The sequence below is a fragment of the Nothobranchius furzeri genome, chromosome 1 (assembly GCF_043380555.1).
Source record: "Nothobranchius furzeri strain GRZ-AD chromosome 1, NfurGRZ-RIMD1, whole genome shotgun sequence".
NCBI classification, from domain to species: Eukaryota; Metazoa; Chordata; class Actinopteri; order Cyprinodontiformes; family Nothobranchiidae; genus Nothobranchius; species Nothobranchius furzeri.
Window position 1 is genome coordinate 43,926,415 of NC_091741.1, and position 12,304 is coordinate 43,938,718.

The 12,304-nt window shown below is 42.7% G+C and overlaps 1 protein-coding gene across 5 annotated transcripts in view; it reads left to right on the forward strand.

The window, feature by feature from the left end:
* anks1b (ankyrin repeat and sterile alpha motif domain containing 1B) overlaps positions 1-12,304 on the forward strand; it is a 305,040-nt gene that overhangs the window by 265,198 nt on the left and 27,538 nt on the right. Inside the window, exon 1 of one of the 5 annotated variants that reach the window (XM_070548597.1) lies at positions 6,095-6,239. The exons of the other annotated variants lie outside the window; for them this stretch is intronic. The gene's annotated coding sequence lies outside the window, so the exon portion shown is untranslated. Of the gene's footprint in view, positions 1-6,094; positions 6,240-12,304 lie in introns of those variants that run through there. 5 annotated transcript variants of the gene reach the window in all.

Sequence of the window (12,304 nt, forward strand, 5' to 3'; positions counted from 1 at the left end):
AGAATTGGTGACTGCGGTCATTCGCAACATGAGTCGCGCTACCTTAATAGATAGATGAAGAGGGTGTTACATGAGGGAAGTTCAGGGAGGGAGAAAAAAAGGCATTAACAGGGTTACACTAGCAGGGTGTAGCAGTCCAATGCAAAAAAAAACACCCGACATGTAAGCAACAAATGTCACAGTTCACAACATGAGACCCGGTAGGTAGGGGGGAGGGGATGGGATCCTGGTTCCTCAGCGGGGGCGGCCTGTGTGGCGCTCAACCAGCTGGCTCCGCAGGTGGGAGGGAGGTCATGGGGAAGCACAGTGAGCAGTGAGTCCTTCAGCTTGATGACCTCGGTGGAGACCTCAATCTGAAGGTATCTCAAAAGTGACGTTGAGCAAATCAAGCCGACATGCTAGGTATGTCGGCGAATGGTGCCTTCAAAAACTGGCAACACTACGAATCTATTTAATCATCTAAAGAAATACCACCCAAGTGATTATACAGAGAGCGTGAAAATGCGAGCAGAATCCGGACAACTTGTTAGCTTGTCTCAAAGTAGACTTAGCACTAGTGCGGCTGCTAGCAGTGGTCCAGCTGGCACTGGCGGTGCAGCTGCACAACCAAAACAGCAATCAATCATCTCGTCATTTTCAGCTGTTGCACCGTATGAGCAGAACTCAAAGAGAAGCAAAACCATCAAAAAAGCTATAACTTTTTGTATAGCAAAAGACATGATGCCTCTGAACACAGTAGAGAAAGAAGGATTTAAGCATTTAATCAAAGTGCTGGACCAGAGGTATGAAATACCTGGCCAAAAGTATGTTTCTCAAACTGCACTGCCACAGCTGTATGATGAATGCAGAGAAAAGCTAGAGATGGAGCTCAAAGATGTTTCATTCAGCAAATAATTAGTTTGTTTTGTACCTGTATAGCATTAAAGACACACAGAATGTCAATAAAAGGTTTAACTAATATCTAGTTTCTTTATTTTTACATTTTAAGCTGCTTTAAACTGACTATATAAAAATTAATCGTGATTAAAATCGAGATCGAACGATATGGAAAAATATATCATGATCATTCTTTTTGCCATATCGCCCAGGCCTACACTGTAGTGTAAAGCGCTTTGGAGTCCTTACTCTGAGAGGTGCTATACAAGTGCGGGTCATTTATCATTTACCTCCTGAGCTACTGCTGCCCCCTAGGGTTCAGGAAAGACTTGTATTTCCTGGCAATATCATTTAATCTGGAATTTTTTTTTCCTATGATGCTCCTGTTGAATTGTGTAAGAAAATTGTTTCTTTTGCTTCCTTCCTGTAAGTGTGTGTGTGTGTGTGTGTGTGTGTGTGACTCAGTTACAGGGCCAGACTTGTACCTGAATTCCCATCTATTTTCATTCCGTTGAAGTTTAAATATGTGAACAGGAGAAACTGGGTTTGTTTTCTGTACTGAAGGTTGAAATGAAAATTTGAAAATAGTGATGAGAGAGTTGAGCCTTTTTCCTACCGTTTATGCTCAGTTGCCATGACAGCTACTAGTTACCATAGAGACGGTGCAGTTGGTATAAGTGATCTAAAGTGTGTGTGCGTGCGTGCACTGGGTTGATTTTCTTGACATGTTTCCAGATCCTGTGTATGTGTGTGTGTGTTTCTTTTTGCTTATCACCTTTTTTGTCACCCCTCCAAATGAACAGATTGTTTCAAATCCCATCACCAGATGGTCAGACGCTGCAGGATCGTACTTTATTCAGTACATGCAGCCATACTTCAGCGAGTTTAGTTCACTGTTCACAAGTTTTCCATTAAGGAAAGTTTAAGAGCCCGTTCTGTGTCTTTGAGTCCAGTGTGATCTGGAGAGGAGTGAGTATTATCTGCTCTTGTTTTTGTGTGGGTAGATTTGTCTCAGGACTGCAGTATACTTCACCATCGCTGATTCCTGCCTCAGTTGCACTTCCTGTTGTATCACTCTCTATGCAGCAGATAGTGTAGGAGGTGTCAGGAGAGATTATGTGTGACCCATGAATGCACCCTGGACCAGTGGTTGTAGGTTCACCTGTACTGGAGTTAGTTCTGTCGCTGGTGGCAGGCTTGGATAATTCACCGGTCCTGTCTTTTCTCACCACAGGGTATCCGCGGGTCCTTAAAAAGTCTTAAATTTGCTTTTCCAAATTTAAGGTCTTAAAAATCCTTAAAAATGACAAATAATCCTTAAATACAGTTTCCAAAGGTCTTAAATGACCAAAGACCCAATAAAAAAAGATTCTTTAATTTCTATAAAATTTTCATGAATGTCTAGTTAGTGTTCAGCGTTTTTTGAGTATGATGTTGGCGTAAGCGGAACCGTACACATTCAGTTGGTTGTGAAAGGGGGCTGTTTTTAGATGAGCACATTAGCTGTTTAAGCTAGTGGGAGCTTGCGCCATGGGGAAGTGCAAGTTTAATGATAACTGGATGGCTAATCCCACGTTTGCGACGTGGTTAGCACCGGTTCCAGGCAATAGCTGGAAATTATAGCTTCAATTTGGTCAAAGTGGCCTTAAAAAAGGTCTTAAGTCTTAAATTTGTCTCCCTTAAACCTGCAGATACCAGTACGTTGTAATGTATATTTATCGTCTATTATGATTAACATGCGGTCATTAAATGGTTGAAAGTTAGGTGAGATCTGGATTTTGTTTTTTCAGATTTAGCAAATTTCTCACAAACTGTAGAAATCAATTTCTTCATTGGATTTTTAGCTCCAACTTATTGTGTCTTCAAGACACCTTAATTCAGTCTGGCCACCACAACTATATGACATTAGCAATTACAAAAATGGCCACTAGGTTGGTTTTACTCCCACTGTGGTCACATTTAGTGTCGGTACCAGGAGGTGTTTCACGTGTAACCCTAACCCTAACTCGTGCTGATTTTAAGATTTGACTGTAACTCCTACAAATCTATTAGCCTGGCCTGCCAGACTCCTCCTCTGTTCAATTCTGCACAGAGAAAGGGTCTGGGAACTCTCCTATTCAAATAACCCCACCCCCTGAGAACTCTTAACCGAGCCAATCGGCGCTGAGTAGCGTACGTCACACACCATAACGCAGAGTTTGTCATAAACATGGCGACTGAAGCGGAGTTCGCTGCGGCTCTTTCATTTGTCCTAAATGACTTGGAAACGTCTTTAAAACAACAAGTAGAAGCGCTAAAAGCCTTCTAAAAAAAGTTGTTTAAGCTGTCGCCAGACGCCATTTTTGACCACAGCTAAAAAACTACAGCGTCGTGGGCGTCACACACAGCGATGCTCAGTTTCTCATAAACAACGAGGACAGCGGCAGAGTTCGCTACAGCTCTTTCCTCTGTTCTAAATGACCTTGAATGTCTTTAAAGCCACAAGTAGAAGCGCTAAAAGCATTTCTTCTAAAAAAAATAAAATGTTTGCGCCGTTGCCAGAAGCCTTTTTTTTAATTACAGATAAAAACTACAGCGTCGCGCGGTACAGTCGACATTTCCGTCTTTTTTCTGATTGGTTATTTTTGAGCTGCCTAGTCCCGCCCCTCAAGTGCCTCTCTACCTGTGAGTAACCAGACTCTTTCTCTGCAGAATTAAACAGAGGACGAGTCTGGCAGGCCAGGCTACAAATCTATACCCCCTCAACAAAAGGTTAAGTGAAGGGCTACGGTTAGGACTTTAAATTGTTCAACAAAAATTTCATCTATTTATTTTTTATTTTTTTGTATGGCTCAAATCTTTAGTCTGGTGCCAACAATCAGATTTTGAGTAGGGACATCCGATATTATCGGCTGATTTTGGCATTAAAATGTAAATCAGAAATTTTCTGGTTTTTTTTTTACTCTCTTAATGATGCAACATTTACATAACATGCACATATTAACACAAAACTCTTCAGCTACTTGTCCTCTCTCTCGAAATGTCAACATATGACACGTCCAAGGTTTCGTTTTTTTAGATGTTTTTGTTTGTTTGGCACCATTGGCCTATCTTAAGTTGAAGTCATATTTTGCAGAGATATTGTTTCAAGTTTAACTCTGCAAGACAGACGTGTGTTGCCTATTCTAACATTCTGAAGCATAGTTTAAAAATAAAAATAAAACCCCAATGAGAATTAGTATTTAAACCATTTTTCTTTGAAGTTGTTGTAAATATAAAAAATGTCCAACAGAAAAGTTCTTCTAAAGTCCTCGTTTGAGTTAAATAATCTTTAGTTTGTCTATGGGCGTTGTGTTTTTGAGAGGGGGTGATAAGAAGTAGTCATGCTCTATTTTTGCTTCATCCTACTGGATCACATAAGTAGACCCTTCAGCAGAAATAACCAGAATGACGTCAACCTTTATTGGTTGGATCTGACTGTAGAGATGCATCCTTCTAGAAACACGCGGAGTACAAAACACCTCATCTCAACTTATTTTGTCCTTTTTGTGTTCATAAATCAGTTAATTAAAAAGGTAGATTCACACTGAGTGATTTAGATATAAAGACTTCGGCCTCTAGTAGGTCTTGCATGTATTTAAGTGTTACATCTTTCCGCAGTTAGAGTCCTGACATGCATACAGCCTGAAGGTACTTTGCAAAATAATGTTAATGGTCTGATAAATGAGAAGTTCTACTGTTCTAAGCTATTTCCTGACACGTGTTTAAACACGTTTTTCTGCAAGGCAACACCCTATCATCATCAGAGTTAGGAAAAAGTTCTGGAATGAGCACAGAAGTCTAGTCAGCCAGTCACACGGTAGCATCTCCGAGCATTTAGGCGTCGAGTTGTTCTAACCGAGCATCCGAAAGGCAAAGGAAGGAGATTTAAGCGTGGTCACTGGTGACACAGAGGTGGACCTGAAGACTTCTGAAACTGCTGATCTGCTGGGATTTTCACCCACAACCATCTCTAGGGTTTTTGGAGACTGGTCTGAAAAAGACAAAATGTCCAAGTAGCAGCAGCTGTGTGGATGGACATGTCTCATCAGAGGAGAATGATCAGGTTCTAGATCACAGAAAAGCAGCTGTAGCTCAAAGACCTGGTTCCAACCAAAGTGTGCAGAACAGCACAAGAGCATGGATCCATCCTGCCTCCTATTAATGGTTCAGGCTGCTGCTGCTGGTGTAATGGTGGTGGTGATGGGGCGTTGTGCTCCCGCAGTATACCCCTCAGTTCCACTTGAGCCTGGTTTAAACACCACAGCCTACCTGATTATTGTTCCTGACCACGTCCATCCCTTTGTGACCACATGGACCCATCTTCCGATGGCTACTTCCAGCAAGATAATACACAATGTCACAAAGCTCAGATCATCTCTAACTGGTTTCTAGAACATGACTGTGAGTTCACCAGACTCCAATGACCTCCACAGTCCCCAGATCCCAGTCCAGAACGTTAGGGATGTGGTGGAATGGGAGATTTGCAGAACCTCTGAGGAATGATTCCAACACCTGCTTGAATCAAGAACTAAGTCAGGTCTGAAGGAAACAGGCTCGTGAGGTAGATCTGATAGAGTAGCTGATGAATACAATCGTTGGACCTTGGAGTCTCTGAGCTTTGAAAGCTTCCAACTTTTCAGTTTGCTGAAGCTCCTAAAAGCAAAACTCTTTTAAACCAACAACCAGAGAAAAATCTGAACAAATATCAGCCAAGAATAGTTAGACACGTTGATGCTCCGTTATCTCCACCTGGGGGGAAACGTTAAGCAAAAAGACTGATAGCAGCGTCCAGTCTTGTGTTGTCTTTTTTAGTACATTTCCTGAAGGTTGTCAGCAAATATGCCTCATTCTGGTGATGCTGCAGCATGTGAACCCTCTCAACTTCAGCAGCACAAAAAAAACCCAAATTAATCTAAAACTCCTTACGAGCACAAGCTTGACTCAGTTCAGGCTCAGTGTCTCCATAGTGATGAGGTAGAAAGGAGGAGGAGGAGAAACTGGGTAGAAGGAGAGAGAGCAGGGAGAGGGATCGTGTGTAGAGAAAAAGAGAGAGCTCAGGCAGAGACATGTTGGAGATGTAGCCTGGCTGCCGCAAGCCAGAGAAAGAGGGGGAGTTGTTGAGCACTGGAGATCTGCAGAGTGAGTGAGGGTGAGAGAAAGGGAGACAAAGCTGGTGGTGAGGAGGCAAGGAGTAAAGACAGGAGAGCACTGATAGAGAGGAGAGAGGCAGAGGAAGAAACAGTTGTCTCGCAAGGCAACGAAGCAACAGTCAGCAGCACGAGAGCGGAGACGAGGAACGTGAACGGTGGAATACTGCTCAGCTTTTATCTGGAATAAGACGGGTAAGCTTTACTGGGACGGGGAGGGGGAAGCACGATCACCCTCCAGGTACCATAGTCAGCCTCGATTCCTGTATCTTGTGTTTTTGAACGAGAGGCTGAGATGATTCCAACATGTGAACCTGATCTGTGGGACTGTGGTTGACTGCTGACGCGGCTCAGAGTCTGGCTTTGAGACCGTGTGTGTGTGTGTGTGTGTGTGTGTGTGAGAGAGATCCAAGTTTTCAAGTACAGCAGGTGATCACTTTGGCTTTCGCTGATGAATTTCTCCTAATTTCTGGGTGAATTGTCCTCTCGGTTGTGGAATAGCCTGAGGTGTGTTTGGAGTGTCTCCTTTAGCTGTTGGTCACAGATCCCTTAAAGTGGACAACATTGCGTGCCCACAGTTGTCATAAAACTTTTAAGGTTTGTAAAATCAGCTAATTTAATTAATTAAATCAGCTCAAAAGGCAAGTTTTGTTGCAAACTTAAGGTGAAAACTGAGGTAAAACATTTTTTTTCCCGAGATTTCCGATCTGTATCCTTCAAACTGACAGAGGAAGGCAGACAAATAAAGGGAGGAAAACTAGCTTGTTTCACAAAAACATCCAAACAGGGACTGGAGTACAGTCGTGTACAGGGCAGTGAAGTTGGACTACGTTGGAGGTAAACGGAGCGCAGGATGAGGCAGGTCCCAGCAGGAATAATGTTTTTCTTCACTCAGCTTTTGAGGAACAGATCGTCTGGTCTCGTCTCCATCACGGTGGCGAGTCGTTGCGACAGCTTCCCCAAAAGCGACCGGCATTAGTCGATGATCAGTCCGCAGAAACCACAAATGTGATGGATGATTCTGTGGGAAACATCTCGAGGCTTCCAGTTCTGTTTAGGACGCGGAGTAGGTTTAGATTATTACAGTGATGCTACCAGGAACAGATCCTGCTTTGGTTAATGCGTCTGTTTCACACCCTTGTAGCAGTTTTAGTTGGGAGGTGTTGGGTTTTTATTTTAGGACTGAACAGGATTCTTCATCCACAGCTTACATAAAATAGATTATTTTACAAACCACAAACCAACACAATGGCGATGGCTGCTGGCGTATACAAATGTTGTCAATAAGCCATTTTTACCTAGATCTTTTTTATCTGTTTAAGACCATTTAGATCATTTTAGTTATTATAATTTCTTCATAAATCTTGGTTTCGTGACCCAAATTGAGGACCTGACCCCAAGAACCACTGATCCAAAGCTCCACATCCAGCTTTAGGATAAACAGCAGCTCTGATTATCAAATCATTAAAAACCAAACTACTCTGCCTACAGGCTGAACTGTGCAGTTCTTGTAGCATGCAACAGATTCATCTTGAAATAGTTCTTCCTCTTTTGCTTTTAACAAACTCCTCAGCAGAAATGGATGTTTTTACACCATCTGAACGTTTTCTGTTTTCATAAAGCTGCTGCAGGGACCCATCCAATAGCCCCTCAGCACACAATTCACAGATGCCCAGATGGCTGCTACAAGCATCCCATTAACCAGATCATGTACCTGTAACCTTTTCCCTCCAAATAGTGCATGCACTGCATGTCCCGTGCCTCACAGACGCTACTAGCAGCTGCTGCATTCAAGGCTGTTTTGTGTTAGCATGCACTCAAATGTAGCTTTAGCTTGCAGAGGAACATTTGTGTAATTATAAATCCTGTAACATTACTGTACGGAAATACCAAAGGGGGATCCTCTCACACATTCACGCACGCGCGCGCACACACACACACACACGTGCACTGCTTGGTGCCATAGCAGGGCTTTTTTGCTCCTCTGCAGTGTGAAAATGTGTTCCTTTGTGCTGCTTTGAAGAATTTATTAACCCAAAGAAAAAAAATCTTACACCATTCCCTCTCATCTTACTGGGAATGCAGCTCATGAGTGCGTCTGTGTGCAGTAAAGTGAGTGTGTGCATGTGTGTCTGCAGAGCACAAGCTTTATGATATCTAGTTTCAGTCTTAATCCTGCAGCACATTGCTATGTTTGTGCACCCACACGCACACACACACACACACACACAATCTGTGCTTCAGTTACAGTTCTCGTGCTATTAATGGAGATATATCTGTCTGCATGTGGGCAGACTTGTTAGCTTCCAGCTCTCATTGGCTGCTTCCTCTCTGTGCAATGAAACAAGTAGTCTTATTGGTCACTGCTGCACATCATTTTTAACACATCATAAGTCTTTTCTGCTATGTGGTTGCCAAGGAACCAGTGGTGTCCCTAGCCCCCCCCCCCTTAATAAAAAAAAGCATGTAAACAATGGCACTTTTCTTTGGCGCTTGTGTTTGTTGGTGCGTACTGAACTGCAGTTGTGAACAGTCTGAACCTCACCGTCCAGTCCATCGTTTTTTGACTTCAGGGGATCTGTGTTGTGTATTTGTGCATGTGTGTGTGTGTGTATGTGTGGTGACTCGAGAGTCCAGACAGATCGATACTAATCATTCCAGCTGAAAAGCTCCAAGAACTGTGGGAGAAGTGAGAAGGAGAATGTGGCCACGATGAAGTACTCAGGGTTGGAAAAATGTCAATAAATGGGGTGAAAACAGAAACGAGCGTAGTCGTCGTAAATGTGTTTTCCGTTGTACAAATGCTAAAACAAATAGGATCAATGCTGTTCTAACAAAACTATCGGTAGTGTACTTTTAAAATAAAAAAGAAAAAATTTGAAATGATTAGAATGAAACAACTAAAGATGTTATAGGTAAACATCTGGTGGTCAGAATTAGCCAATATTTAGCATTATTTGCTTTTTGGTGAAAACATGTTTCTTTTTTTCTTTTTCCGGTCTTTGAACCGTTGTGAAGCAGCTAAAATACAAAAATAAAAAATAAAAAAATAAAAACGCTGATTCAACTCATCATATCTAAGTGCTTATTCATGCTAATAACCAAGGATGTTCCGATCACGGTTTTATGCTCCCAATCCGACTCAGTCATTTGATTTTGAGTGCCTGCTGATACCGAGTCCCAATCCGATTCTCAGGAAAGCAATAAAATAAGAAGAAAACATCCTACATCCAAGTTGTCCTTTAAGTTTCACTTTCACTTGTTTAAAAAGTTAACTGATTAAAACATTTGTTTATATTATGAATATATTCAAGAGTAGCAGTGTTGGTCCTATTTCAAGTAGTTTAATCCCTCAACATGCAGCTGTATTTAGCAATGCGTGTGTCAGTGACGGAGCAGGCAGGTTAACTTTTCCCTGCACAACACCTGTAGCTACGGTACAGGTCGGGTGCTGCAGGAAACAACCTGACGATTTGCAGTCTTTTCAGCTGGCTTTGCGTTTTTATCTGAGTTTGCTGTGAACTGGGACTGTTAGTGGCCGATTTCCAATCATGTGATCGGATCGAAGCATCCCTACTAATAACTGAACAGAACAAATTTTCCCAAGTAATCAGAAAATGGGTGAAAAAATGTATTGTTACAAAATACGTTATTTAAGATGAATCTGAATCGATTTGTCGATAACATCGGTTCAGCGCTGTACACCAATAAAAAATCAGTTTTGCCCAACAAGACTGATGCGTCTCTAAAAGAAACCCAACGTGTTTGATTTGGGTTCCCCGTTGTTAGTTTGCCCGTGAAAAGTTTAATGAAGGATTGATAAAACTCCTTCAAATCAGGACCGGCTGATTACCATCAAGGCTTCCAAAAGTCGCCACAACCACGTAGCCTTCCTGCTGACAGACTTGAGCTGTTTACTGGTCAATAAAACCGCTCCGTTGTCCTGTAATGTCTTCTGGCCGAGGCAATTAAAGCTGGCTTAAGCCAGTGAGTCTCTGATCTGCTGAAATCGATGCAGGCGTCTTCAGTAGTTTGAACCCCAAATGCTCCATCAGGGTGTGATGCCTGAAGGGCTGCAGCTACTGTTAATAACAACACACAGCCTCGCTGTCTGCAGGGCTGGAGGGGCCGGTCATGTTGACATAGAGGAGATATACATGCAGCTTTCACACGGATAGGCTCTCTTTCTGTTACCTGAATAAAAGAGCCTTGAAATGAGGATAGAGTGAAGAGAGACATAAAAATAAGGTAGTTTGAGGTCAAGTGAAAGAGTACGGAAAGCAAAGGTAATGAGAGGGATAGTTAGGGAGTCGATTAAACAGGAGCCGAGGAAAGAGTTTCACTCCTTTGTCCATCATTAAAACTGCATGTTCTCCTGAGCAGAGACAGTAACTGGACTGTTGGTTTCCTCTCTGGGCTTCATGCTCCAGTGAACCAACCAGCTTCCTCCTCCCCTCCAGTAAAAGACACAAAAAAAGCCCTTTTGTCTCCAGTGTCCTGAAAGAGAGGTCACTGTGGATGTCCCCTGTCTAACACTTTCTGCTTATTGTCGCTCTTATTCCCTTTTTAAATCTGATTATTTTAGCAGTCGTTACTTATTCCACTGCTTTTGTCTGATATGGACTCGTAAAGATTTCATCTGCTGACACAAGAAACTCATTCTTCCGTCAGATGTTCTCTGTGGCCTGTTTTGTGTCTCGCCACTAACTTAAATAACCCGAAGGTGGAACGTTTCACATAAATGCACCCATGAATATTTTAGTTTAAACAATCTGAGTCTTTTAGCGATTGAACTGTTTTAGAGTGAGCAGCAGGCTGCAGAGGCGGAGCTGAGTTAACCATTTAACAAATCTGTTGATCAAGCTTGTTCAGTCTAGACTAGTGGGACTACTAACAGGATCAGGGCACCGATCGGCGCACAAGAAAGACACACAAGAGTCGACCAAGGCAGCAAACCTCCCTAGATTACTTCCTACGAGAGTAAACCCAACAGAAACACTCTGAGTAGCGCCGCTTTTCAGAATCCAGACAGTGATGCAGTCCAACAACGTCCGTCAGTGGGAAGCCACTATGCTTCTGCAGTATTGCAGGACAAGGACTACAGATGTTGCTCATGAGGGATTTTCCTTGCGTGAGATGCACGGCCTCGTCCTCTGCTCGCTGGAATTTTAAACAGGTTTTAAAAACTGGCACATAATTGATCACAAAATGGTCTGAATGCCATTGCAAGCGTCTGGAGTTGTGATGTAGTTTCCATCAGAAATGAAGTGTGAGACAACTTTGGGAGGGGTTTGAAAGACACTGGCTAAAATTGACCATATTCTCCACGTCACTCCACCATGAAAAACTCCCAAATGTGTCAAACTCAGAAATATTCAGGTGGAAATGTTTTTTTAATTCTTTTTCTTAGTGTGAGCAGTCGTGGCCCTTTAGATCCTGGGTTCACCACCGTGGATGCTGCTTGGTGTGAGCCTTCATGCAACAGACTGTGATGTGCTGTGTGTTCTGACACCTCTCTCTCAGAACCAACATGAACTTTTTTCCTACAGTTACAGCTCCGGTTGCTCTTTTAACTGGACCAGACAGCACAGTTAAGTCTTCACTCGCCACATTCACGAGATCTGCGCCGGGCTGAACTAACTCACTTCACATCTTGTCAAAGTTGCATAGATTTCTGTTTGTCTCTCTTGATTGAAGCAGAATTTTGTGTCAAATGCATTAAACCATCTCAGAACATCTCTGCATCTTATTCTAGACCTATTCTGCAGAACTGGGCTTACCGCTGTGTCAACAGCCATCAAACATCCACCTCTATGATGCATTAAAACACTGTAGGAACAGAGCGCACAAGTGTTGCCTTATCAAGGTTACATCATTTGAGCTCTCTGAGCCGATGTGGTTAAAGAGAAGCTGTGATGAATATGGAGCGAGTGTGACAGGAGGCGCCACAAAGGAGTATCTGCTGTGGTAGCTTCTGCAGTTCTTCTGTCAATACATACAGCTGCTTTGAATATTATCGAAATGTAAATAGGCTGATGTTGGAGCCAGACATCGGTGAGAGTGTGTTTTAATAACAGTTAGGTTGCATTTAAACTCTCATCCATTCAGGAACAACATAATCGTGTGCTCTGGGCTTTTAACAACTGTGTGTGTGTTTTACTTTATTTTTAAGGAGGATGAGTGTGCGTGTGGGGGTTATTGCGGCAGCAGCTCATTGTTGCCATGGTGACAATTGAAGTTGGAGCTGAGGTTGAGGCTTC